This window comes from Monodelphis domestica, chromosome 8 (assembly GCF_027887165.1).
Source record: "Monodelphis domestica isolate mMonDom1 chromosome 8, mMonDom1.pri, whole genome shotgun sequence".
Taxonomy (NCBI): Eukaryota; Metazoa; Chordata; class Mammalia; order Didelphimorphia; family Didelphidae; genus Monodelphis; species Monodelphis domestica.
Window position 1 is genome coordinate 252,871,224 of NC_077234.1, and position 20,998 is coordinate 252,892,221.

At 38.5% G+C, this 20,998-nt stretch overlaps 1 protein-coding gene and 1 pseudogene across 4 annotated transcripts in view; both read right to left on the minus strand.

Moving 5' to 3' along the window:
* CADM2 (cell adhesion molecule 2) overlaps nt 1-20,998 on the minus strand; it is a 1,288,026-nt gene that overhangs the window by 486,783 nt on the left and 780,245 nt on the right. The window lies entirely within an intron of this gene.
* Nucleotides 7,226-8,138, minus strand: LOC100029563 (apoptosis-inducing factor 1, mitochondrial-like; annotated as a pseudogene).

Here is a 20,998-nt window from a genome sequence, read left to right on the forward strand (position 1 = left end):
CTTGAGGACCTGCCATTCTACTTTCCTGAAACTCATTTTCCTCAGCATAAAATGGTGATAGCAACAATAGCATTTTCTACTTCATAAAATTATTATGAAAATTAAATGAGATGGGATGTATAAGATGTTTGCGAGCCTTAAAGCTTTCTGTCATATTATTATTATTTTTGTTATAAGTATAGAAGTATGCTAGAGTAGGCTGAAAAGAAGCCAATGTTTGGTGAGCAAATTAGCCTGTTAGAGACCTAGTTGGGTAGCTCCAATGCTTTCTTTTTCCTCCAAGTGGAAAGGTAAGTTACATGGTAACACTTTCTATCCAACCCACATATATCCTTTGCTCTTATCAACTCTGTATGCTTCCTGTGCTTTTGCTTAGCCCTGCCTTCACCCTCTACTTACAGACTGCAAATTGGGGTACGATTGGGGGAGTCCTTGTTGCAGGGTTATTGTAGTAAACTTCTGGTGGTCACTATTTAGAATATACCAGGAGCAATAATCCTTTAGGGCTTCAATGGGCCTCTACCAGACCTTGGCAAATATACAGAAAAGATATTAAAGACCTGAAGAAAATTTTAGCAAAGTTAGATATGGCAGACCCCTGGAGAATCCTGAATGGGAACAATAAGGATCATGCATAATCTCAGATTTGTATGGTGTTATAAAAACTGAATAGATATAAAAAACAATCCTCAAGAAATGCAGAATATCAGAAATATTAAATATTTTTACTAGTCACAAGATAATAAAAATGAATAAAGAACATTTTAAGAAATGATTCGTACCTCAATGGATATTAAATAATATAATCCTAAAGAATACTTAGGTCAAAGCCCAAATTATAGAAACTATAAATAATTATACAAATAAAACAATGAGGCAATATCCCAAACCTTTTGTCATCGAGCTAATCCACTCGGTTTTTTTTTTAAACCTTTACCTTCTGTCTTAGAATCAATATTGTGTATTGGTTCCAAGGCAGAAGGGCAGTAAGGGCTAAGCAATGGGGGTTAAGTGACTTGCCTAGGGTCACACATATAGGAAGTATCTTAGTCCAGATTTGGGCCCAGAACCTTCTGTCTCTAGCCCTGTCTCTCAATCCACTGATCCACCTAGCTGCCTCCAACAATCCATTCCTTAAAATTCATTTTGCTAAACCATTTAATCAACAAAAGAGAATACCTTTGTTCTCTACTATTACCTAATACCTAACCTTTGTTCTCTACTAATAGCCAACTCAAAGACTCAGTAACCATGAATAAAATATGAAAGGGCATATTTTTCACTTTATATCAACTTTTATAAAATGCAATTAAATGTAGATTGTTGACCTATACAAAATTACTACAAAGGAACAGAACTTGGCAGAGGGAAGAGTGGTCTTGTGCCCCATGCAAAGGAACATAGTTATTGAAGTTTCCAAAGAAGCTTGATCAAATCATTCTATACCTCTAGGCATCCATTTTCTCATTTTTGAGAATTTCTGATGAATGAATTATGTGATCTCTAAGCTGGCTGGCCTGGGAGTCAGGAGAATCTGGGCTTTCAAATTTTGTTTATGATGCACCTATAGACTTGTGTGTCTCCAGGCAAGTCAATAAACTTGTTAGTGCCCCAGGCGCTTCACCGGACTATAAATTGAAAAGGAGTTGCTAGATCAGCATTTATTGAGGGAATTTCTATATCAGGGAGCTCCCCATATGAGTGAAATCACAAGTACACACATACACACAATAACGCTGAAGCAATGGGCTATATGGCTGATAATTATTTTCATTAGTATTAAGTTTATTTTTATGTGATTAATCTTCCCAAGACACTTATAGGAATATAGCATTGTTCTTGCCAAAATATGACTACCTAGGTCAAATAATTGGAGTATGTTTTAAATATAATGGTACTATACACATGTGCAGAATGACAGGGCTACCATAATTTTTATTTACTTAACTAAAAGCCAACTATTTATAGATTCGACATCTACAGAAAACTTTTAATTTTTCTGTTTTCTACTATCTCCATTTTGGTGAAAATTTCTAAATTATATAACTATAACTATAACTGCACAATAAAGTTCCTACCACTTTACATTCAGTGTGAACACTGTTTTGTATTGGTGGCTTATATTCAGATACTGCAAAGAGAATTTCCTCCAGTCGGGTGCAAACATATTACCAATGATGACTATTGAGCTAGAAGGGCTATCCAAGACATCATCAAGGCCATGTCTAGCCAGGAAAGGAAGTGACAACAAAAGGGCCAAGCTCAGCTTTGGTATCCTCAAAGGCAAGAAGACTAGAAAGAGGCCAGAGGCTTTGGGGGTCAGCCATGGTTACGAATCATTTTTCAGGCTACACACACCAACAATAATGGAATGAAATATTTATGCACAGATGGGCTGTGATCTGCACCACTGGAGGGAATACCATCACATTTGGGATCACAGACTCCCAGAAATATATTCTACCAATATGGAGAGACCATGACCTTTCTACATCAATACTTCCTCTAAGATACTTCCAAAGATCCATTTATAAAGACGACAATCCTATTCCATAAAACCACGCTGTGGTACAGAGCGCTGGACTTCCAGTTCAGAAGACCCTAGTTTGAATGGTGCCCTGAACCTGTCCTTCTCTTTGCCATTCACTGAACTACTCTGGGTCTCATTTAAATGAGGCTGCCCAAGGGAGCTATGGTCCCTATTGTTTCTTCTAGCTACCATCCTGATGGCCCTCCCGCCTCCATCTTTTCCTATAAGACTGCATGCATATTCCCTTATGTTGAATCTCCTGAAGGCAGGGACTTTGTGGGTGGTTTCATCATTGTGTGTCCACTACTTACACATTTTAAAATCCTGTACATTTTAAGATCTAACTCCTATTTACTGAAATGAAGAGAATTTCATGGCTCAGGATGATGTCTAATGAATAGGAAAGGTGGGGGAAACCAACAACTGGATTCAGAGAAGTGGCCCAGGAGTCAAGATCTGGATTCAAATCAAGCCTTCCTTACCTATCAGTTCTGTGAGCTTGGGCAAGTAGCATCTGCCTGCATTAGCTTTCTATAAAATGGAGATAATGATGGCTCCTAACTTTCCAGGGTTGTTGTGAGGACCAAGTGAGATGCTATTTGTAAAGTGCTTAGGACAGTGTCTGACATGTAATTGACTGTATATAAATGCTAACCATTATTAAAGGAAACATAATTTGTAGATTTATAATCTCTTTTATGACCTATCTGAAATGAATTTTGGTGAAGACTAAGATCAGAAAACTTTCCCTTATCTGGTACTCCCACATATCTGGAATTACATTTTCTTATTTCTTTGAGAAACTGCAAATATGAGAAAAAGACCTAGATAAAGAGGATTTTTAAAAATACATAGGTCTTTCTGGGTCAGTGCCTATTTAGTTCTTTAGGCCCACACTTTGCACAAGTGCAGTTTACAACAAGGGAAACCCATAAGATCCAGTTTTGGATTTGGCATTAAAATGTAAAAACAAACAAACCCCAAACCTCTACTGCCAATAGAGTTCTTTAGGTTTATAATTACAATTAAAAATACTGTAGTGCAAAGTAGCTGTTTTTATTCCCCCTCCTTTATTTTCCCCACACCCACTTCTAGTCCCACCACCCCATATCCCTTTCTACTCCAGTCACCTCCTGCAGCATTTTCTAGTTGTTAAAAAGCCCCTACAGGCATGCTTTTCTCTTGCTGCCTGTCTTATCAGAGGGAGCTGTCACCTGTCACCTTTGCCTCCCATTAAGCCCTAGAAACAGCTTCCTCAGGGCAGCTTTCCATTCTTTTCTTTTCTTTTCTTCTGGGAGGATGGAAAGGCTGGGCTCCTGCTGCCTGGCTTTTCCTTAGGGCTCAAACTGCACTAAAACTTGGAAGAAAGCAGATAAGACTGGAGACAGGGAAGAAAAAGCTTACTTTCACTATCATAGCAACTACAGTTAGCTTCTTTGTCACTTGATTTGGAAACTTCCTGCTAGCAGAAGTTATTTTACATAAAAATACTTATTAAATAAGCTAAAAGCTTTCAGCTCCCTCCAAGGGCTCTATTAGAGATCATAGATTATAGAATGTCAGAGCTGCAAGGGACCTGAGAGTTGACTCAATTCAATTTAACAAACATTGTTAAGGCTAACTGGGAGAGCTACAGTAAGATAGGCTCGCTGACCTAATGGGCTTCATGATCTACACAATTCTTGGCCCAAGATTTTGGCCATGGAACCCTTTGGAAGTCTACCGATGGATTCCTTTTCTAATTGGATATATCGTTGGTCTTTTTAATCACAAGTGGGGGAAAAGCTACATTTCAGTGGGAGGTCAGTGAAAACAAAGATGACTTCTTTTGTCTTATACAAGTTCATGGAGCCAAGGGAAGTCTAGTCTGGCTCCTTTTCCTCTTTCTTCCATTTCTTTAGGGCATAGACTTAGAGTGGGACCAAACAGTACACACAGTTTAGTAACTTTGGGGACTCGGTCCCAAATTGCTTTCCAGAATGGACAGTACAATTGATGATTCTGCCAACAAAATCTAGTACATCTATTTTCCCATAAGCACTGTACTTAGTAAGGCAGGGGTGTGCGTTAAATGTTCTTGAAAATATTTATATAATTATCGACTTAGAACTAGGAGGGATTTCAGACATTGTCTAATCCAGCGATTCTTAAACGTTTTTCACTATACATTTAAGGAAAAATTATTAAAGATTCCAAAGAAATTTTATTTATGTAGGTTATTTCAATGAATCTTTAACATATAAATTAAAGCTGATAAATTCTAAAATATTTATTTTAATATTTTAAGTAATAATAAAATAAAAATGTAACTGAATACATATTAAAACAAGCAAAAACTTTCATGAAATGACAGTTTACAAAGCAAAACAAAATTCACTGAGAATGGCATTGTTTCAAATGTTTTTGTTGATTTCTTCAATGTGTCTCTTAAAAGTGACATTGTTTTGGTTGAAATAAATAAAGAAAATCTAGCCTCACAAAGATATAGAGCTGAAAAAGGAGGAATATGTTAATAGATATTTTACATATTAAATTATTATGAAACTAGTTTTGACCATCAGGACCCCCGAAAGGCCCTCAGGGACTTACTGAAGTTTATGCTCCAAATTTAAAGAATCTTTGGGTTTAATCTAACCACCCTTCATTTAACAGAAGGAGGAACTGGACCAAAAGGTTTTCAATGACTTGATCAAATTCCCATAGATAATTGACAGAGCAAGAATTTGAGCCCAGGTTCTCTGACTCCAAATCCAACATTTGGTCCTCTAGATCTTCACCCACTTTTTCAACCACAAAGTTTGAAACAAAAGGAACTTTCTTTGTAGTCCACAATTGATGAAAAAATGTTATGCATACCCAATGCTTCCTGCCCTTTTAGTCATCAAGGATTTATTTTACAAAAGAATTAAGCATCATATTTCATTTAGTTGACCTTGTTCCTTTCTAGAGACACTTGCCAACTGCTTTCATGACAGTAGTTTTAAGGCATAATGGGCATTTTGACCAGAAGTTGACCATACTGATTTCCAGTGTCTATATGAGTGGATGGATTGGATCCTGCAGGTTCAGTGATTCACAAATCAGATCCCTTTTCTACCATTCATAGGTAAACAGAGAAGAAGAAGAAAACATCACTTGAGGAAAAATCCAAAGTTTGAAGCCTATAAAGAACATTTTTAATCAGTTTAGTTATCTACAAGGGTATGACGGCTCAGTTTAAAATGACAATATAAGCATAAACAAATTAAATAAATTTCCACTGGACTAAAGCTATATGAAATCTAAGGAGGCCCTTATGTGAAGAAAAATTTTGTCCCTCACATGAACCCAAGAAAAATGACAGTGAACTTGATGTCTGTTGTAGACACTGGAAAGTTTCCAAAATGCACACAGAAGTACAGCATAATAGGACTAATGAAATCAAGACATTTACCCCATAGGAATCTCTGAATGTGCTACTGTCAGGGGCATAGTCTAAATTTAGCTGTTTGTAATTTCTGCAGTTATCTCTGAAGTTGCAAAGCATATGGTGACAGAAGGAATTAGCCATTTTTAAAAGAACCAGCTCAGAAGCAAGGCTTAATTTAGCCAGTAGTGCTCCTTTCATGCTAGTATTTGTTCCACAAAATAATACATCATATGACATGTTATTTTGCCTCGGGTATCATTGCTCCTTTACTTAGCAAATGCCCATGGTGGAAGCCATTTTAAGCTTTACAATAAAACACATAATTTGGAACTGTTCAAGCTTGGGTGCTAATTATCAGTTCTTCAAAATAGAGAGACAAGATTCACTTATTTTTGCTAATCTTATAGTGTTTTTCACTTACTACTAGTGTTTTTCAAACATTAAAAATATAATGAATTGTATACCAACAAACGATATTACTATCTTTTTTATTCAGACAGAAATTTTTGTTTGAAAAAATGTATTTAAATGTTAGGTATTTGTTAAACATCACTTGTTCAAAAATCTTCCCCCCCCTTTTTAAAGGAACTGAGGCCCTACAAGATTAGCAGCTTGTTTAAACTCTCACAGTTCATAAACTACATCTACTGAGTCCAAATTCAGTATTTTGTTTTATTTTTTCATTTGAATGTCTTATAAACATTCCAATAATACATAAATCGAAACATTACAATAAGGGTTACATTATCACAGATTTAAATGACATATAAATGATACCACATAATGTTTTAAAAACTAGCTGTACTATCCTAGACATGTCACTTCAGTAATTTGTGCTTGAAGTAGTTGGACTCATTGCCTTTTGTTCCTTCCAGGTCTAAATTCATGATCCTTTGAGCTAATTTGACAACAGGACTCTTTAGCTCTTCAAATGTCTTACAGAGGAAAAAATCAGTGGATTTAGACAAAGAAGCTCTGGGTTGTGGAACTATTTACTATGTGTGTGAACCAGGGATGTGTCTTCACTTCTTTGTGCTTTAGTTTCCTGATCGTCAAAATGAGAGTTTTGGACAGGGTGGTTTCTAATTTACCTTTCAGTTCTCAATGTGTGAGCCTGTGAATAAGTTCAAGTCAATACATTGCAAATGCTGGATGACTGTAATAATTCACAATGGACTTGGGGTACATATTGACAAATATGACATGGGGGGAAGTATGTGAGTCAGATGTAGATCTCTCTTTTTTTTGCCTGGACTAGCAGTTGCTTTTTACTCCCAAATTCCACATTTCTATTTTTTTTTTTTGCATACTTCACTTTTCAGGAGTGAAGTAGCTTGGCTACTTCATTGAGATCTTCATGCTTTTCCCCATCCTTAAGGATCTTCCTTACTATTGGCATCCTGTTAAAGATGTTGCACAGCAGAGTCTCCACCATGACTTTTCCCTGAGATAGAAGAAGACACCTTTGCAAAGACTTTCCCCTTTATGAGGCTCTGCAGCGTCTGGATTTTCCGTCCAGGATGGGATGTCATTGTAGAGGTCTTTGACCCTGTCTCCCTCTCTGAAGAGACACCACTCCCTGAATGTTCAGTTTCAGGTTTGGGAGTATCTTTTATAATAGCTCCATCAAAACCCCCAAATATGGGCACACTACCACCCAGAAGATCAATGGTTTCATAGCCCACATTGGGGCCCAGATCCCTCCAAAAAATGACGGATGCCGGTATAGTTTGATAACCCCAGGCATATTTTTTCCAGCTAGTCCTCCACTCACAATAGCATGGTCATGACGCTCTACTCATTGATGCCCAACTTGATATCATAGAAACATGCAGCATCACCGGCTAGGTCTAGAATAGGTCTAGAGCTCAGTGTTCACCCAGAAGCTTCCCCAATCAGAATCTACTTCTAGCCAACAGTGTTGGCCAATTCAACATTGGGCTCCAAGCCCACCACTGCAACACTGTGATCAGTTTCTACCTTCCTGCCACATTTCCATTTGATGAACGACTTGACACTTTTGACACCGACTGACTGCACAATTGCATTGGATGTTCCTTCAGCCTCCTCTTTCCTATCTTCTTCTGTGCTCCAGTGGCTGAGGTACTCTGGGAGGATCTTCCCCACATGTTTGCCTATATGTGCATTCCTTATCAAAGAAGAGGGATGGATCTTGAAGAAAGGGAACCCAAGAAGCAATCAGTGTTGTCGAGGAGAATAGAAAATGGAAAGAGCTAGCTACGAAGCATTATCTAGTAGCTGAACAGGAGAAAAATGATGGTAGTTGGAACCTCAAGGATATAAAAAATAGAAAAGTGTGAGCAAGGGACAGCGTAAGGAGACTTTCTGAAAATAGTTTGCATATTTCATATTTTTTGTCAAGAATTAGCCCTATAGAGTAAGCAACCAAGGGGAGAAGTTATTTTATACTGACAGTGTACCACGGTTTAACTTCTCCTAAACGCTGTTACTATAAAACAGGTGGGTGATATTATTGTTGATTAATTATAGACTCAGAAATGAAACCTAAAATATCATATTCCCAAAGTAGTCCCAAGCCATTGCAACCAATGAACCAGCATAAAGTCGTCATTTCACAGAACTTTAAGTATTTTGCATGCTTCAGATAGAACTAATCCGCTGAGTTTTTCTTTGTCCTCTCATTACTCATGTAAAGCTATTGTCTAAGCACGGAGTTAGAATTATATTTTGGCAGCACTCTCTTGCTCATAAGAATATCTGACAGTATTGTTGCAATAAAACTTGTTGTAACTGAGGGTTGACAGTCATGCATTAATTGGGGGGGGGTGAGGGAAAACAGTGTCTTTAGTCAGAAAGTTCCTCATTTCACCAACAACCCTTTTTCTTCCAAGAGTAATATCGTGGGACAGTTAGGAGGTTCAGTGCATAGAGAGTGCCCTGGAGACAGGAGATCCTGGGTGGGCCTCAGACACTTCTTAGCTGTGTGACCTTGGGCAAGTTTCTTAACCTGAGTTGCCTAGCTCTTACTGCTCTTCTGTCCTGAAGGTAAGGGTTAAAAAAAGAGTAAAGTAATTCTCCCAGTTGCAGGTTAGAAATCGTGTTGTCATCCCTGGACCTTCACCTGTCCTCTATTCCTTTGTTCATTTTTCTGAGGAACAGGCGACATTCCTCTTTGCCAAGGTCCAGTCCAAATATTAAATACCTGTCTTTGCCAAAGTTTAGATCTCATCTTTCCTATCTCTTCTTGGAGCTAGTCCCCTTGAGGGATCCATCATCCCTCTTATATCTTCAATTTCCCCTTAACTATAGGATGCTTCCCAGATGCTTCAAATATCACGAATCTTCACTTTGAAATTTCTCTTAGTTATAATTCTATAATTTTTCCCCTTTACAGGCATATTAGAAAATCAGCTATAGTCATTGCCTCTACTTCATCATCCTCAAAAAATTAGGTTCTGATCCTAATGTTCTACTCCAACGGTCCTCTCAAATGTTACCAACAATATTCTGGTCTTTTATTAGTTCTTATACTTTTTGATTTCTCTAAAGTTTTGTACTTGATTAATGACTCCTTTCTGGATATTCTCTCTGTCTGGCTTTTTGGCATCTTTGTTCCACCTATCTGGTTATTCCCTTTTTGTCTCTCTTGCTGAATTACCATCCATCATTTGCCTTCCTAAGAATGAGTATTGCTCAAAACTATTCTTGATGCTCCTCTTTTCTCTTTCTATACCCTCTTTCTTAGTGATTTCATCTCCTTACAGAAGCTGAAATTATCATTACAATGCAGACAACTTGGACATGTATATATCCAGCCCCAATCTTTCTCCTGAATTCCTGTCCAAATATTAAAATCAACAAATGCATTAAGTGCATTTATTAGCACAATAAATTGTGCTTGTGAAAGAGAATATAAGGACAAAAACAAAACAATCCATCCTTTCAAGGAACTTGTGTACCTCTTTGGGGATGTAACATATACAAAGATAAGTAAATACAAAATAATTTGAGTAGGGATGGGGTACTAAAAACCAGGGATATTGGAGAAGGTTTTCTTGTTCATCACATAAAGCACTCCATCTCCTAACTCTGGTTATGTTGACTGACTTTCCCATGCTTGAAACTCTCCTCACTCCCTCCCTCCTATGTTCTTATTTCTGTAGCACAAGTTGCATCTCAACAGCAGTCCCACCTTTTAGAAGGCTTTCCTAGCTCTCAGGATTAGTGACACCCCTCTGAGATGATCTCCAATTTGTCCTGTATGCAGATGGTTTGTATGTTGCCTTCTCCATTAGACAGAAGCTTCTCCAGAGCAAAGATGGATCCCTTCCACCTTCTTTGCATCCTCAGCCCTTAGAATGATGCCTGGCACATAGTAAGCGCTTCATAAATTGAAGAGCTTAGTTTGCATTGATTTCAGCTAATTTCCTTTGATATCATTTAGTATAAAATGAATTCATCTCATACAACCCTTTAAGTAGTATATGTAACTAGCATGTTAGAAAACCTGGTCCTAGTTGTTAATAGCTGTGATCAACAGAGTTAGCGTAAGGGCTCCTGTTTTAAACCTTCTCATGCTAAGTGCACATCTTTACTCTCTCCCAATTCTTGATCAAAGTAACAGAAGCAATCCTATGGCGAGGTTGAAAAGTAGGAATTTCTTATGAATATTTGGAAATGTGTGTCAGTAGTCAAAAGTGTCCTCAGATTTTATGACTCAGAGATAACTCTGTGTATCTTTAAATCTCTTCTTATGAGTTATTGTCTGTTATGAGAACAATAAGTTGCTTCCTAAATGTTGTCTGCAGATTTTAGTGACAGGATTAATAAAATGCTTGGACCTTGTACTATAATTTCATCAACTCTAAGCTAATATACTTTGAATATATAGTTCTGTTAATCAATGATTTGTATCAACTGTGTCAAAAACCTGTAAAAAAAAACAAATAGTGAACAAAAGTTCTTTGACACATTTTTTTTGATGATGTGATGAGGCCTCCAGCTTGATTTTACCAGAGTCTTCAGTTCAGAATCATGGCCCAGAGATTTCTTTATCTTTTACAAACAGTTTGTTGACTTGACAGAGGAGGTGGCCCCTGATTTTGGTCTTTGAAGGAAGAGGAAGGATTTCGAAAGCCAGAGAGAGGCATTACCAACTATTTAGTGTGCAGACATGCCCGCCAAGGTGTATCTCAGACTCAAGATATTTAAAACAAAACTTCTGAGTCCTCTGTCAGTCTTTCTGGTGTCTTTTGAGGGTGACACCATCTTGGGAAGGAGTCACTTAAGTTTATAACCTCAAGCTTATTCTGTATTCTTCCTAATTTTATTTTTCCTATTTCTAATTTCAATTGCTTACAATTCTTCCTCTTTCACACCTTTGGCAATCATTGCCACCTCTCAACAGAACCATAATCCTCCTTACTGAATTAATCATGGTTGCTCAGCATATTCTAATAGTTCCTTCACAGCTTTCCCTCCTCCCAGGCTTTGGTCTATACTACCTTGACCCTTCCTGTCTCTAGGATAAAATGCAAATTGTGCAGCCTATCATTTGCAGTCCTCTACCATCCAACTCCAATTGAACCTTTCAGTTGTATTTCCTATATTTGCCACAGTCAATTCAGTTTACCAGATGTTCCTCAAACTTTGTATTTCGACGTCTCTCTGCTTTCACCAATGTTATCCTCTCTTGCCTGAAATTCATGAAATCCAATAAACCTGATTTCACACCAACACGCACGTCATGTACCACTTCTTCCTTGTAAATACTGTAATAGCCATCTGATAAAACTTACAGTCCTCTTCCTTCTCAATTACATTTTCTCCGTAGATAGGTCCTATCCCTCCAGAAGAGTATAAACTCCTTGAAATCAAGGACGCTGCGGTTCTTGTTGTTGTTTTGTCTTTGTATCCCCAGCACTTGGCACAAAGCCATTCCCACTGTGCTTAATGAATGTTGTTAAGTTGAACTGAATTATGCTTAACTGGGGTCACTTATCCAGTAAATTGAACTAGGTAAAACACAGCTCTTAGTAAGGAAAGGAGATCAGAAAGGCCTTTAAGAAACCAAAATGAAATCATAAAATAATGTTCATGTACTTTACTCATTGAAATGTACCAAACTCCCTCACACAGAATCTAATTATTCTTATGCTGGTTTTAATTCTAATAGTGCTGTTTATTGAATTCTCCAAGAATATTAGAAGTAGAAAATTGCAAAGAAGCAGAAAGAGTTACTAGAGGCAAGCCGTTCTGTTATAGAAATGCTTTCCCCAGTGGCATAGCATAATGGATAGGGAACCAGCCTTGAAGATGAGGAAGGACACGCGTTAAAAGTTCTAGCTCTGACACACAATGATATCATGGGCAACTCACAAACTCCCAGCACTATAGGGAACCAAGCTTCCAGGCCTTAGTATAGGGAGTTCTCTCCAGGGGATCCCCTTTACAAAGGAAATCACAGGTCGAATCCCTAACCCTATGCTGGCAAAATTGAAAATAAATAAAAAATTGAAGTCTGCTGCAAACAGCTGAACATTGATGTAAGAGAGATAGAAGAACTAAAAAGTAGACATAAGAACGAAAAAACCAGAAGTCTTATATTTGCATTAAGCATATAAAATTTAAAAAAGGAGTAATAAACAGGAAGATTATAGAAAATATAAATTTACATAAATTGATGCATAACAATGAAGAGAGGGGAAGCAAGAGAACATTCTAAATAGTAATAGCAACATTTACAAAGAATATCTCTGCAAAAGACTTCATTTCTTCTCAAATATTTAGAGAACTGAGTCAAATCTATATGAATACAAAGACTTTTCTACTTGACAAATGGTCAAAGGATATGAACAGGCAATTCTCAGTTTAATTTACATAGTTCAGTGAAAAAATTAAAATTATTTTTAGTCATATGAAAAAAATGCTCCAAATCACTAATGATCAGAGAAATGCAAATTAAAACAATACTGAGGTAACACCTCCCACATATCAGACTGCTTAACATGACAAAAAAGGAAAATGATTAACGTTGGAGAGGATGTGAAAAAAAATGAAACACTAATGCATTGCTTGTGGAGCTGTGAACGGATACAGCAATTCTGGACATCAATCTGGAACCAGGCCTAAATGGCCACTAAACAATGCTTTGATGCAACAATTCCATTACTAGTTCTATATCTCAGAGATTAAAGATAGGGGGAAAGAGCCCGCCTGTAAAAAATGTTCAAAGCAGCTCTTTCTGTGGCGTCAGAGAACGTGAAACTGAAAGGATATTCATCAATTGGGGAATGACTGAACAAGCTGTGGCATAAACGCACTGGAATACTGTTGTGCCTTGAGAAGCCACAAAATCTCAAAATATCCTGAGAAGACTTCCATGAAATGATGCAAAGTGAAGTGAGCAGAACAGAGAGGACACAGGAGCAACCATGATCATGATGATCAACTGTGATTGCTTAGTCCTGTTTAACAAGGCAATGACTAGGACAACTCCAAGAGGCTTATGAGAAAAACGGATATTCAGCGCCATAGAAGGAACAAAAAGAGCCCAAATGCAAACTGAAACGTACAATCCTTTATTTCCTCCATAGATTTTTCTCTAGTGTAAGCAATATATGTCTTCTTTAAGAACATGACAAGCATGGAAATATGGATTATATGATAATATATGTACAACTTATATTTTCTGCCTTCTTGGAGAAGAAGGGGGGAGGGAGAGAATGTAGACTGCAAAATATCAGAAAACAAATATTTTTAAAATGTATTGACATGTAGTCTAGAAAAAGATATATAAAATATAATAATAATAATAAAGAACAGCAGTACATGACAACTATTCTCAGTAATACAATGATCCAAGGATAAAGAACTCAGGATAAAAAAATGCCATCCACATCCAAAGAACTGATGGAATCTGCAGGCTGAAGGATACTGTTCTTTTTTTCCCTTCCTCCCTTTGTCCTTCCTTCCTTCCTTCCTTCCTTCCTTCCTTCCTTCCTTCCTTCCTTCCTTCCTTCCTCTTTTTCTTCTCCTTTCTTGCTTGGTTGAATTTTATTATAAAAATGACTAATATGGAAATATATTTTACTTTATTGTACATGTATAACATATATATCAGATTGCTGGCTATCTCAGAAGGGGAGGGTGGGGAGAAAGAGATCATTTGTAATTAAAAATTAAATTTTTTTACATGTAATGGGGGGATAAATATAATTTATTTTAATTACAGTAAGGACAAGAGTTCTGCACAGGACCTAGGATAGTCATTGCATTGCAGTAAAATGATTCATTTAGCATCTGTATTGAATTATCTTTATAATCTCTTCTTGTTCTTAATGTGATGGTCAAGGAGTAATAAATATAGTTTAAATTGTGTTCAAGATACCATATTTTAAATTTGTTAAAGAAGCAGAATATATTTTTGACAGATTTCAAAGAAAGTCATTATTAAAACCATGGAATACCAATGGTCAGCCTCAGTTATCTAGGATATTCAATTATGTGGAATACCTACCCCCAAAGGGTGTTACATGAACAAGTGTATTTTCACATATCTATAAATATTTGTGTATTGAGGCTTAGATAGGAGAACTCACCATGGATAAGGCATGCATATAGATCTATACAGACTATCCCATCAAACATGGGGTATTGTTCTGACTATTTTCAGTTAGTCATTGGAGTTGGTTTAAGGCTGAAGGACTCCTTTGCTTGGGACACAGTACAAAATCCCTTGAGACCCCTGGGGACCCTATTCCTAGATGAATTGAAGGCTGTGAGAGGTTGAATCAAAAAGGCATCATAGCAATCAGCCACTAAGGGAAGGAGGAAAGAAGGAGAGAGAAGGAGGAGGAGAGGAAGGAACTCCTTTCCTTCCAGTATTGATGCTTTGTTGCTTTGTTCTTTATGTGTAACCTCAAAAGGATTGTTCAAAAAGTTAGTTTAGCAGTGTGTTTTAAAAGGAATTAATTTTATTGTTGGCAACTAGTTATTATAAGCATTTAAAATACTTTCTTGAAAGAAGAATTATAGTATAAAAATACTTAAGCATTGGTCTTAAATTATAGGCCCGAGTAAAATCCTAGTTGTACCATGTGTTAGCTTGGTGACCTTAAACAAGTCATTTTACTACTATGAGTCTTAGTTTCCTTATGTATGAAAGAGTTGTCATAGGTGATCACTTAGGTCCCTTCAAGAACTAATATTCTATATTTCTGTTATCTCCTACATACTTGTTTGCACAGTCTTATAGACGGATTTATTATGAAGACAAGAATTGTTAATGTATTTATTTTTCTGATCTTGTAAATTATGTAGTGTCTAACTAATTTTCATTATTTAGTTCCATAAACTTACTTTCTTTTTTTTAAATTTTTTTTAAGCCCTCACCTTCCGTCTTGGAGTCAATACTGTGTATTGGCTCAGGCAGAAGAGCAGTAAGGGCTAGGCAATGGGGGTCAAGTGACTTGCCCAGGGTCACACAGCTGGGAAGTGCCTAAGGCCAAATTTGAACCCAGGACCTCCCTTCTCTAGGCCTGGCTCTCAATTCTCTGAGCTACCCAGGTGCGCCCCATAAACTTCCTTTCTAAATCTTTGACCATAGCATTATTTGCAAAATTCTATTTCTTTAAAATGTAAAAATTAGGTAACGATTTTTTGCCACAAAGGTTTCCCCCCATACTTAAAAATGAAATTATAGCACAAACTTGCCTGAGGACTTTTTTCTGGAGAGAAATAAATTTGATGCACAAAGTCACGAACAATTGCAACTTATCTACTTTGCAGTATTGTCTAACATCTAAGCAAATCTATTGCTGTCAGAAATGACTCTCCATAACGTCCTTTGACTAGCTCTAATATAATGAAAATTAATCTCCTATGCCTTCCAGTTGAAGAGGAAAACAGTTACGAGGACAGAGAGAAAGCATTAGACATAGGCACCCTCGATGTAAGAATCAGAAGTATTTCGGATAAAGAGCTGTATCATGATCCTCCTCATTTCAACAAACATTGATAGATTTCGGGTAGGAAAATGTGCGGGGCCCATTGCTAGTCACTGCGGACATCGAGACAAACATCAACACCCCCTTTGGCCAACAACAACAAAATTCTGCTTTTGTAATTTTATAAAGTTAATGAAAGCTGCAATCCGCTCCATCAAGTTGGGGAAAGCCCTCGGGCTCTTGTTTACCCTCAGATCCAGCTCAGGGCCCTGTAGGAGGTCGTCCTACTTTAGAGGGGCTCCCTCAGGGCCTCCCTAGGTGAAGGGACCAATCCTGGCTCTCTAAAATGGAGTCCACACAGGTCAGTGGCCGTCACGGTCCAGGCCCTCCACTTCGGGAACGGCCAGCCCGGCTTTCAAGAAGCTCGGCGGTCTCTTGACTTCCGTCTCTGGGCTTCGGGAACGAGCCACCCCTGGTGGGATCCCCGGGATGCCTTCTTGTTGGCATAACAGGCTAGAGACGGTCAGTCTGGAATGGACTCCGGCTCTCGTGTTAGGCTTAGCCCCTCTTTCGGGAGAGCCGCACATCTAGTTTATCCCCGTCGAAGAAGAAAGTCTCCCGGGGAGGACCCTGTCTGTGACGCTGCCTCACCAGACCAGGGTCTCCAAGGAGCGGGGCAGTCAGAGCATCTCGGGTGCCTCCTAGCCCGCCCGCCCGCCTGCCTGCCATTTCTTCAACGTCCTGGCGATTCCCGAACGCCGCAAAGCCTCAGCAGAGCTCCGGAGGCCCAGGAGGAGTTAATGTGCGCGGGCTGGTTAGGACGGCTGCAAGGGAGGATTCTCCCACCCTCTTCTGGCTGTTCAGCAGTCAGGCCGGAGTAAAGAGGACATAAAATCCCCAGCTTTGATGGATGCACCAACAAGATGACTCAACAGAGCGGCGAGTCGCCGCTGTAAATAACGCCAGGTACTCCTCAAAGGGAGCCGCCTCGTGCAAAGGCAGAATTATGATGTCATTATGCCTACTTTTGCGAGTTACAAACTATTCCCTAGCAGGGATCCACTTCTTCATTCATTACGCTTCAATATAATTTGAGCTGCTAAGGTAAAGTGTCTCCCGGCAGGAGGCTGCAAATGAATCCTGCTGATGCTTTTATTACTGCTGCTCATCCCAGCACTCCCACCACCCTGGCGCTTAGCAAGGCTTTCTGCCTGGCTCCTGCAGAAGCTGCCCGAGCAGCCAGACCCACATGGCCAAAGGCTGGCCATCTACAGGAGGGGCGCCTCTGGACTCAGCCAGCCCTTTAACTCGCCCCGAAAATAGTCCTATGTATGTATATGTGTGTCTGTAAGGCAAACTGCCTGGCCTCGCGTCTGCCACAGTGCAAAAGGCAGTTTCTCAAAGGGGAAACTAGGAGCGGGCTGAGATTTCTGTGTGTGTGTGTGTGTGTGTGTGTGTGTGTGTGTGTGTGTGTGTGTGTGAGAGAGAGAGAGAGAGAGAGAGAGAGAGAGAGAGAGAGAGAGAGAGAGAGAGAGAGAGAGAGAGAGAGAGAGAGAGAAAGAGAGAGAGAGAGAGAGTGTGTGTGTGTGTGTATGAGGACCAAAGACAGCAGAACAGTCACAGGATGTTATTTCGTGAAAAGCGGACGTCTCCCCATCTAGCCCTCCTCCAAAGAGAGAAGCAAACAAAGAAAAGGGAAGGCGCCCCTTTGCTGCCTGTTCCGGGGCTGCTCACCATGCAGAACCCTCCAAGGACGGCTACATTTGCGATGGAACCTCCATTTTCTGTTCGGTGTTCAGCCTTGCTAGCTAATACTGCTCCTCCTGCAGCTATTTAAACGAGTGGCATTCACTGGGAATCAGAAATGCCCGCATTCCATACCTGGATTTCCCTTCCGCTAGATTAGCATCCCGGAGCACTAGGGCAGGGGAAGGCGGCAGAATTAGCATGCAAGGGAAGGAGGGGGCTAGAATGCCCTGGGCAGGGGCCTTCTCGGTCCCAGGGGTGGCACTCTGGAGGGGCCCGGAAACTCAGAGAAGCCTGCGGGAAAGCCGCAGCATGGATGACCAGCTAGCTCACTGTTTGTGAGCTCTCCATTGTTCTGGGGAGGAAGAGTATTCTGGGGGACTAGGGAGGGAAGGGCGGGCAGGAGGCTTCCCAATAAGTAAATAAAGCCAGAAAGGAGAATGGAGGAACACTGAGATGGAACATTCTAATGAAAGTTTGCAGCTTGGAGCTGCTATTTCCAAGTGCCCCGCAGGCTTTTCTTTGTGGATCTCCCTGATGCTAATGAGAGTTATTCAGCTAAAATGCCCACATCACTGGGAAAATGAGCCCTTCTGCAATTCGACCCCACAGTCTTTGCAGTACTTTTGAAGGCTCAGAACCTTTAGAGGAAACAGTTTCAATACTCGGCTTTGCTTTTTCTGTAACAGAGTCTCCTTTCTACCCTCTGATTAAATGAGAGCCAGGGACGGCTTTGCCATGCCAGCAGGGTAGTTATACATGGCTTTTATTTATGTCTCAAAGTTTTGTCTTTTTTTAAGAAAGAAAAAAATGGGGAGCCATTAAGGAGAGATTTCAGAGTTAAAATTAAAGGAAAATACACACTGTAATCATGATGGTCTTTTACAAAAAGTCTGAATTCAGAATTGAAGATTGAAGTGTTTCAAAGAAATGAAAACCTTCACCAAACACATTAAAAGGAAAATGATTACTGATTTTTTGTACTGACTTCAGTTTTAGAAGATTAAGTAAAACCATAAGAACATACTCAACATTCAGCAATGTGATACAGATTCTCAACCAGAAAGAGCATCTGCTACTTTCTAAGTGTGAAAAGACATAACTCAGTCATGGATGTCTTTTCTTGAGAAAAAGGAAAGATAATTACCCTTCATGGGTGAGACATTTGATTTATTCTACTGAGATTCATTTCATTTCATTGTAAATTAAACTGTTTAATTCAACATTTTCAATACCTGCTACTGAGGGGACATCTGGGAGGGCCAGGGGAGAGTGCTAGATCAGATATATTCGCATTAAATAGGATGTTTGTAATTATTGTCATAAGGTGAGCTGTCATTTCTATATCAATTAATCCTTTTTCCTTCTTATGACCTTTCCTTTCAAACAGCAGGAATATTGCAATTACAAAATTGCTGAGGGAATATTTTGTAAAGAATTCTGTGCTATTCAAGCTCTACTCCATAGATTATCATTCAGTAATGTGCTGTTAATTCCTAAGCATATTTTCACACTATGAACTATGAAGATTCATTATATATACTAAAAACACAAAGATTTGATAGGAGTAAGGTTAAAATTTAGACAGTTTACCCCCTCCCCAATGAAAACCATGACCTTTATTTTAAAATATTCAAAAAGTATAATGGGTAGTTAAATTTTAAGTATGCTTCAATAATAACATAATTATATTATTTGATATTGTTTTTAAAAGAACTGAAAATAGACCCTTTGGAAAGCCTTTGAATTAAAAACATAAGATTTTTTACTTAAACCTAAAGAAGGGGTTCTAATGGGAAACTTTGATTTGCCATAATATACTTGACATCACAAAGCAAAATGAATATTTCATTAGTAAATTCAGAGCAGAATGATAGGACCAAAATTTTTCAGTGTTTCTCTATTCATAAAATATAAAACTTCTCAGCCTGCCATTTAAAACCTTCTACAATCTGTCTTCAATTTTATTTTTCCAGACATTTCATTTTTACTTCCTTTCCATGCTATTTTCCATCGAGCTGCTGGCTCTTTTTGGAATTCAGTCCTCTATCCCCTATCTCCTGCCCCTATGTTTTCACAAAGAGTGTCTTCCATGACTGGAATATGCTCCTTTCCTAATATTCATTTAGAATTCTGGCTTTGAATTTCCCCCCTGATTCCCTCAGGGCTGTTTCCTCAAATGACCTTTCACTTACTTATCTTTGTATTTATGATATCCTAAACAGTACAAGATAAGCTCCTTGAAGGCAGGGATTGGTGCTTATTTGTTTCTTGTTACAATAGCCTAAATACCTAGCTCAGCACCTGGCTCTTAATAAGTGCTTACTATTTAACTCTTTATTGAGCTGAAGTTGAGAAAGAAGACATCTTTCATGCGGTTGAAGAAAATGATAAGGAAAGAAGGAAAGGCAACCACAATAAACTACTACTCATGGAGGAATCTGGCAGTGAACAAAACAGGACTCAGGTTGAAATTCTGCCTCTGTCCCTTTCAGTAGGACTGTGAATAAGTCACTTAACATTTCTGGACCTCAGTTTTCTCTTCTATTCTTTGAGGGTATTGCTCTGGAAGGAAGGTCCTTTCTTACACAAAATTCTATGATCCTAACTCCACATCCTGCACTCCAGCCACTCAATCCTGCTGCCTCTCACCTGTCCTCCAAGATTATTTAAAAAATGACACACAGATATTAGCTAGCTAGTAAATGTATGAGATTTTCAATCCAAGGGAAATAGGTGACCAGTGTGATAGAATTCAGTAAAAGCAAGGGGGGGAAGGCACATTCATGTCTCAATTGGAAAGGAAGATCAGAAAGACAACTGGGAAACAGATCAAGCTGCTCACAGAATGAAAGAGGCATCTGTGACCTGCGAAAGCAGGAAAGAATGGAAAGCCATACAATTGAAGGAAAGGACATTTTCAGAGAAAGAAGCAAGAGGGAAAAAGATGTTAAAAGACCTTGTAAATAGTTATATGGGACAGTTTTTTTAAAGCAGAACAAAAGCAATCTGCCACAGACTTTAATAGGCAAGAAGAAGCAACATAGGACTCTTTTTTTTTTAATCAGTATATACTAAGACTAGCTTCCTTACAATGGAGGATAATATTTATGACTATTTAAGTTGAATAATGTTCATGGCGTTTAATTCTTGTGAAAGTAAATATGTGAAAACACTTTGAATTTCTTCCAAACTCCATGCCCCTTAATATTTTTTGGAGGGGGGGGGGGAAGAAGATGGTATAGGTTAATATAAAACATAAAAATGTAACGTTCTGTAAAATATGTTAGAATTTTACCCCTCAAGGTGAAATACAGATTTCATAATGAAAAATGGTTCTACAATTTAGAAACATTTATTTTGAAAGAATTTTTATTTCAATTA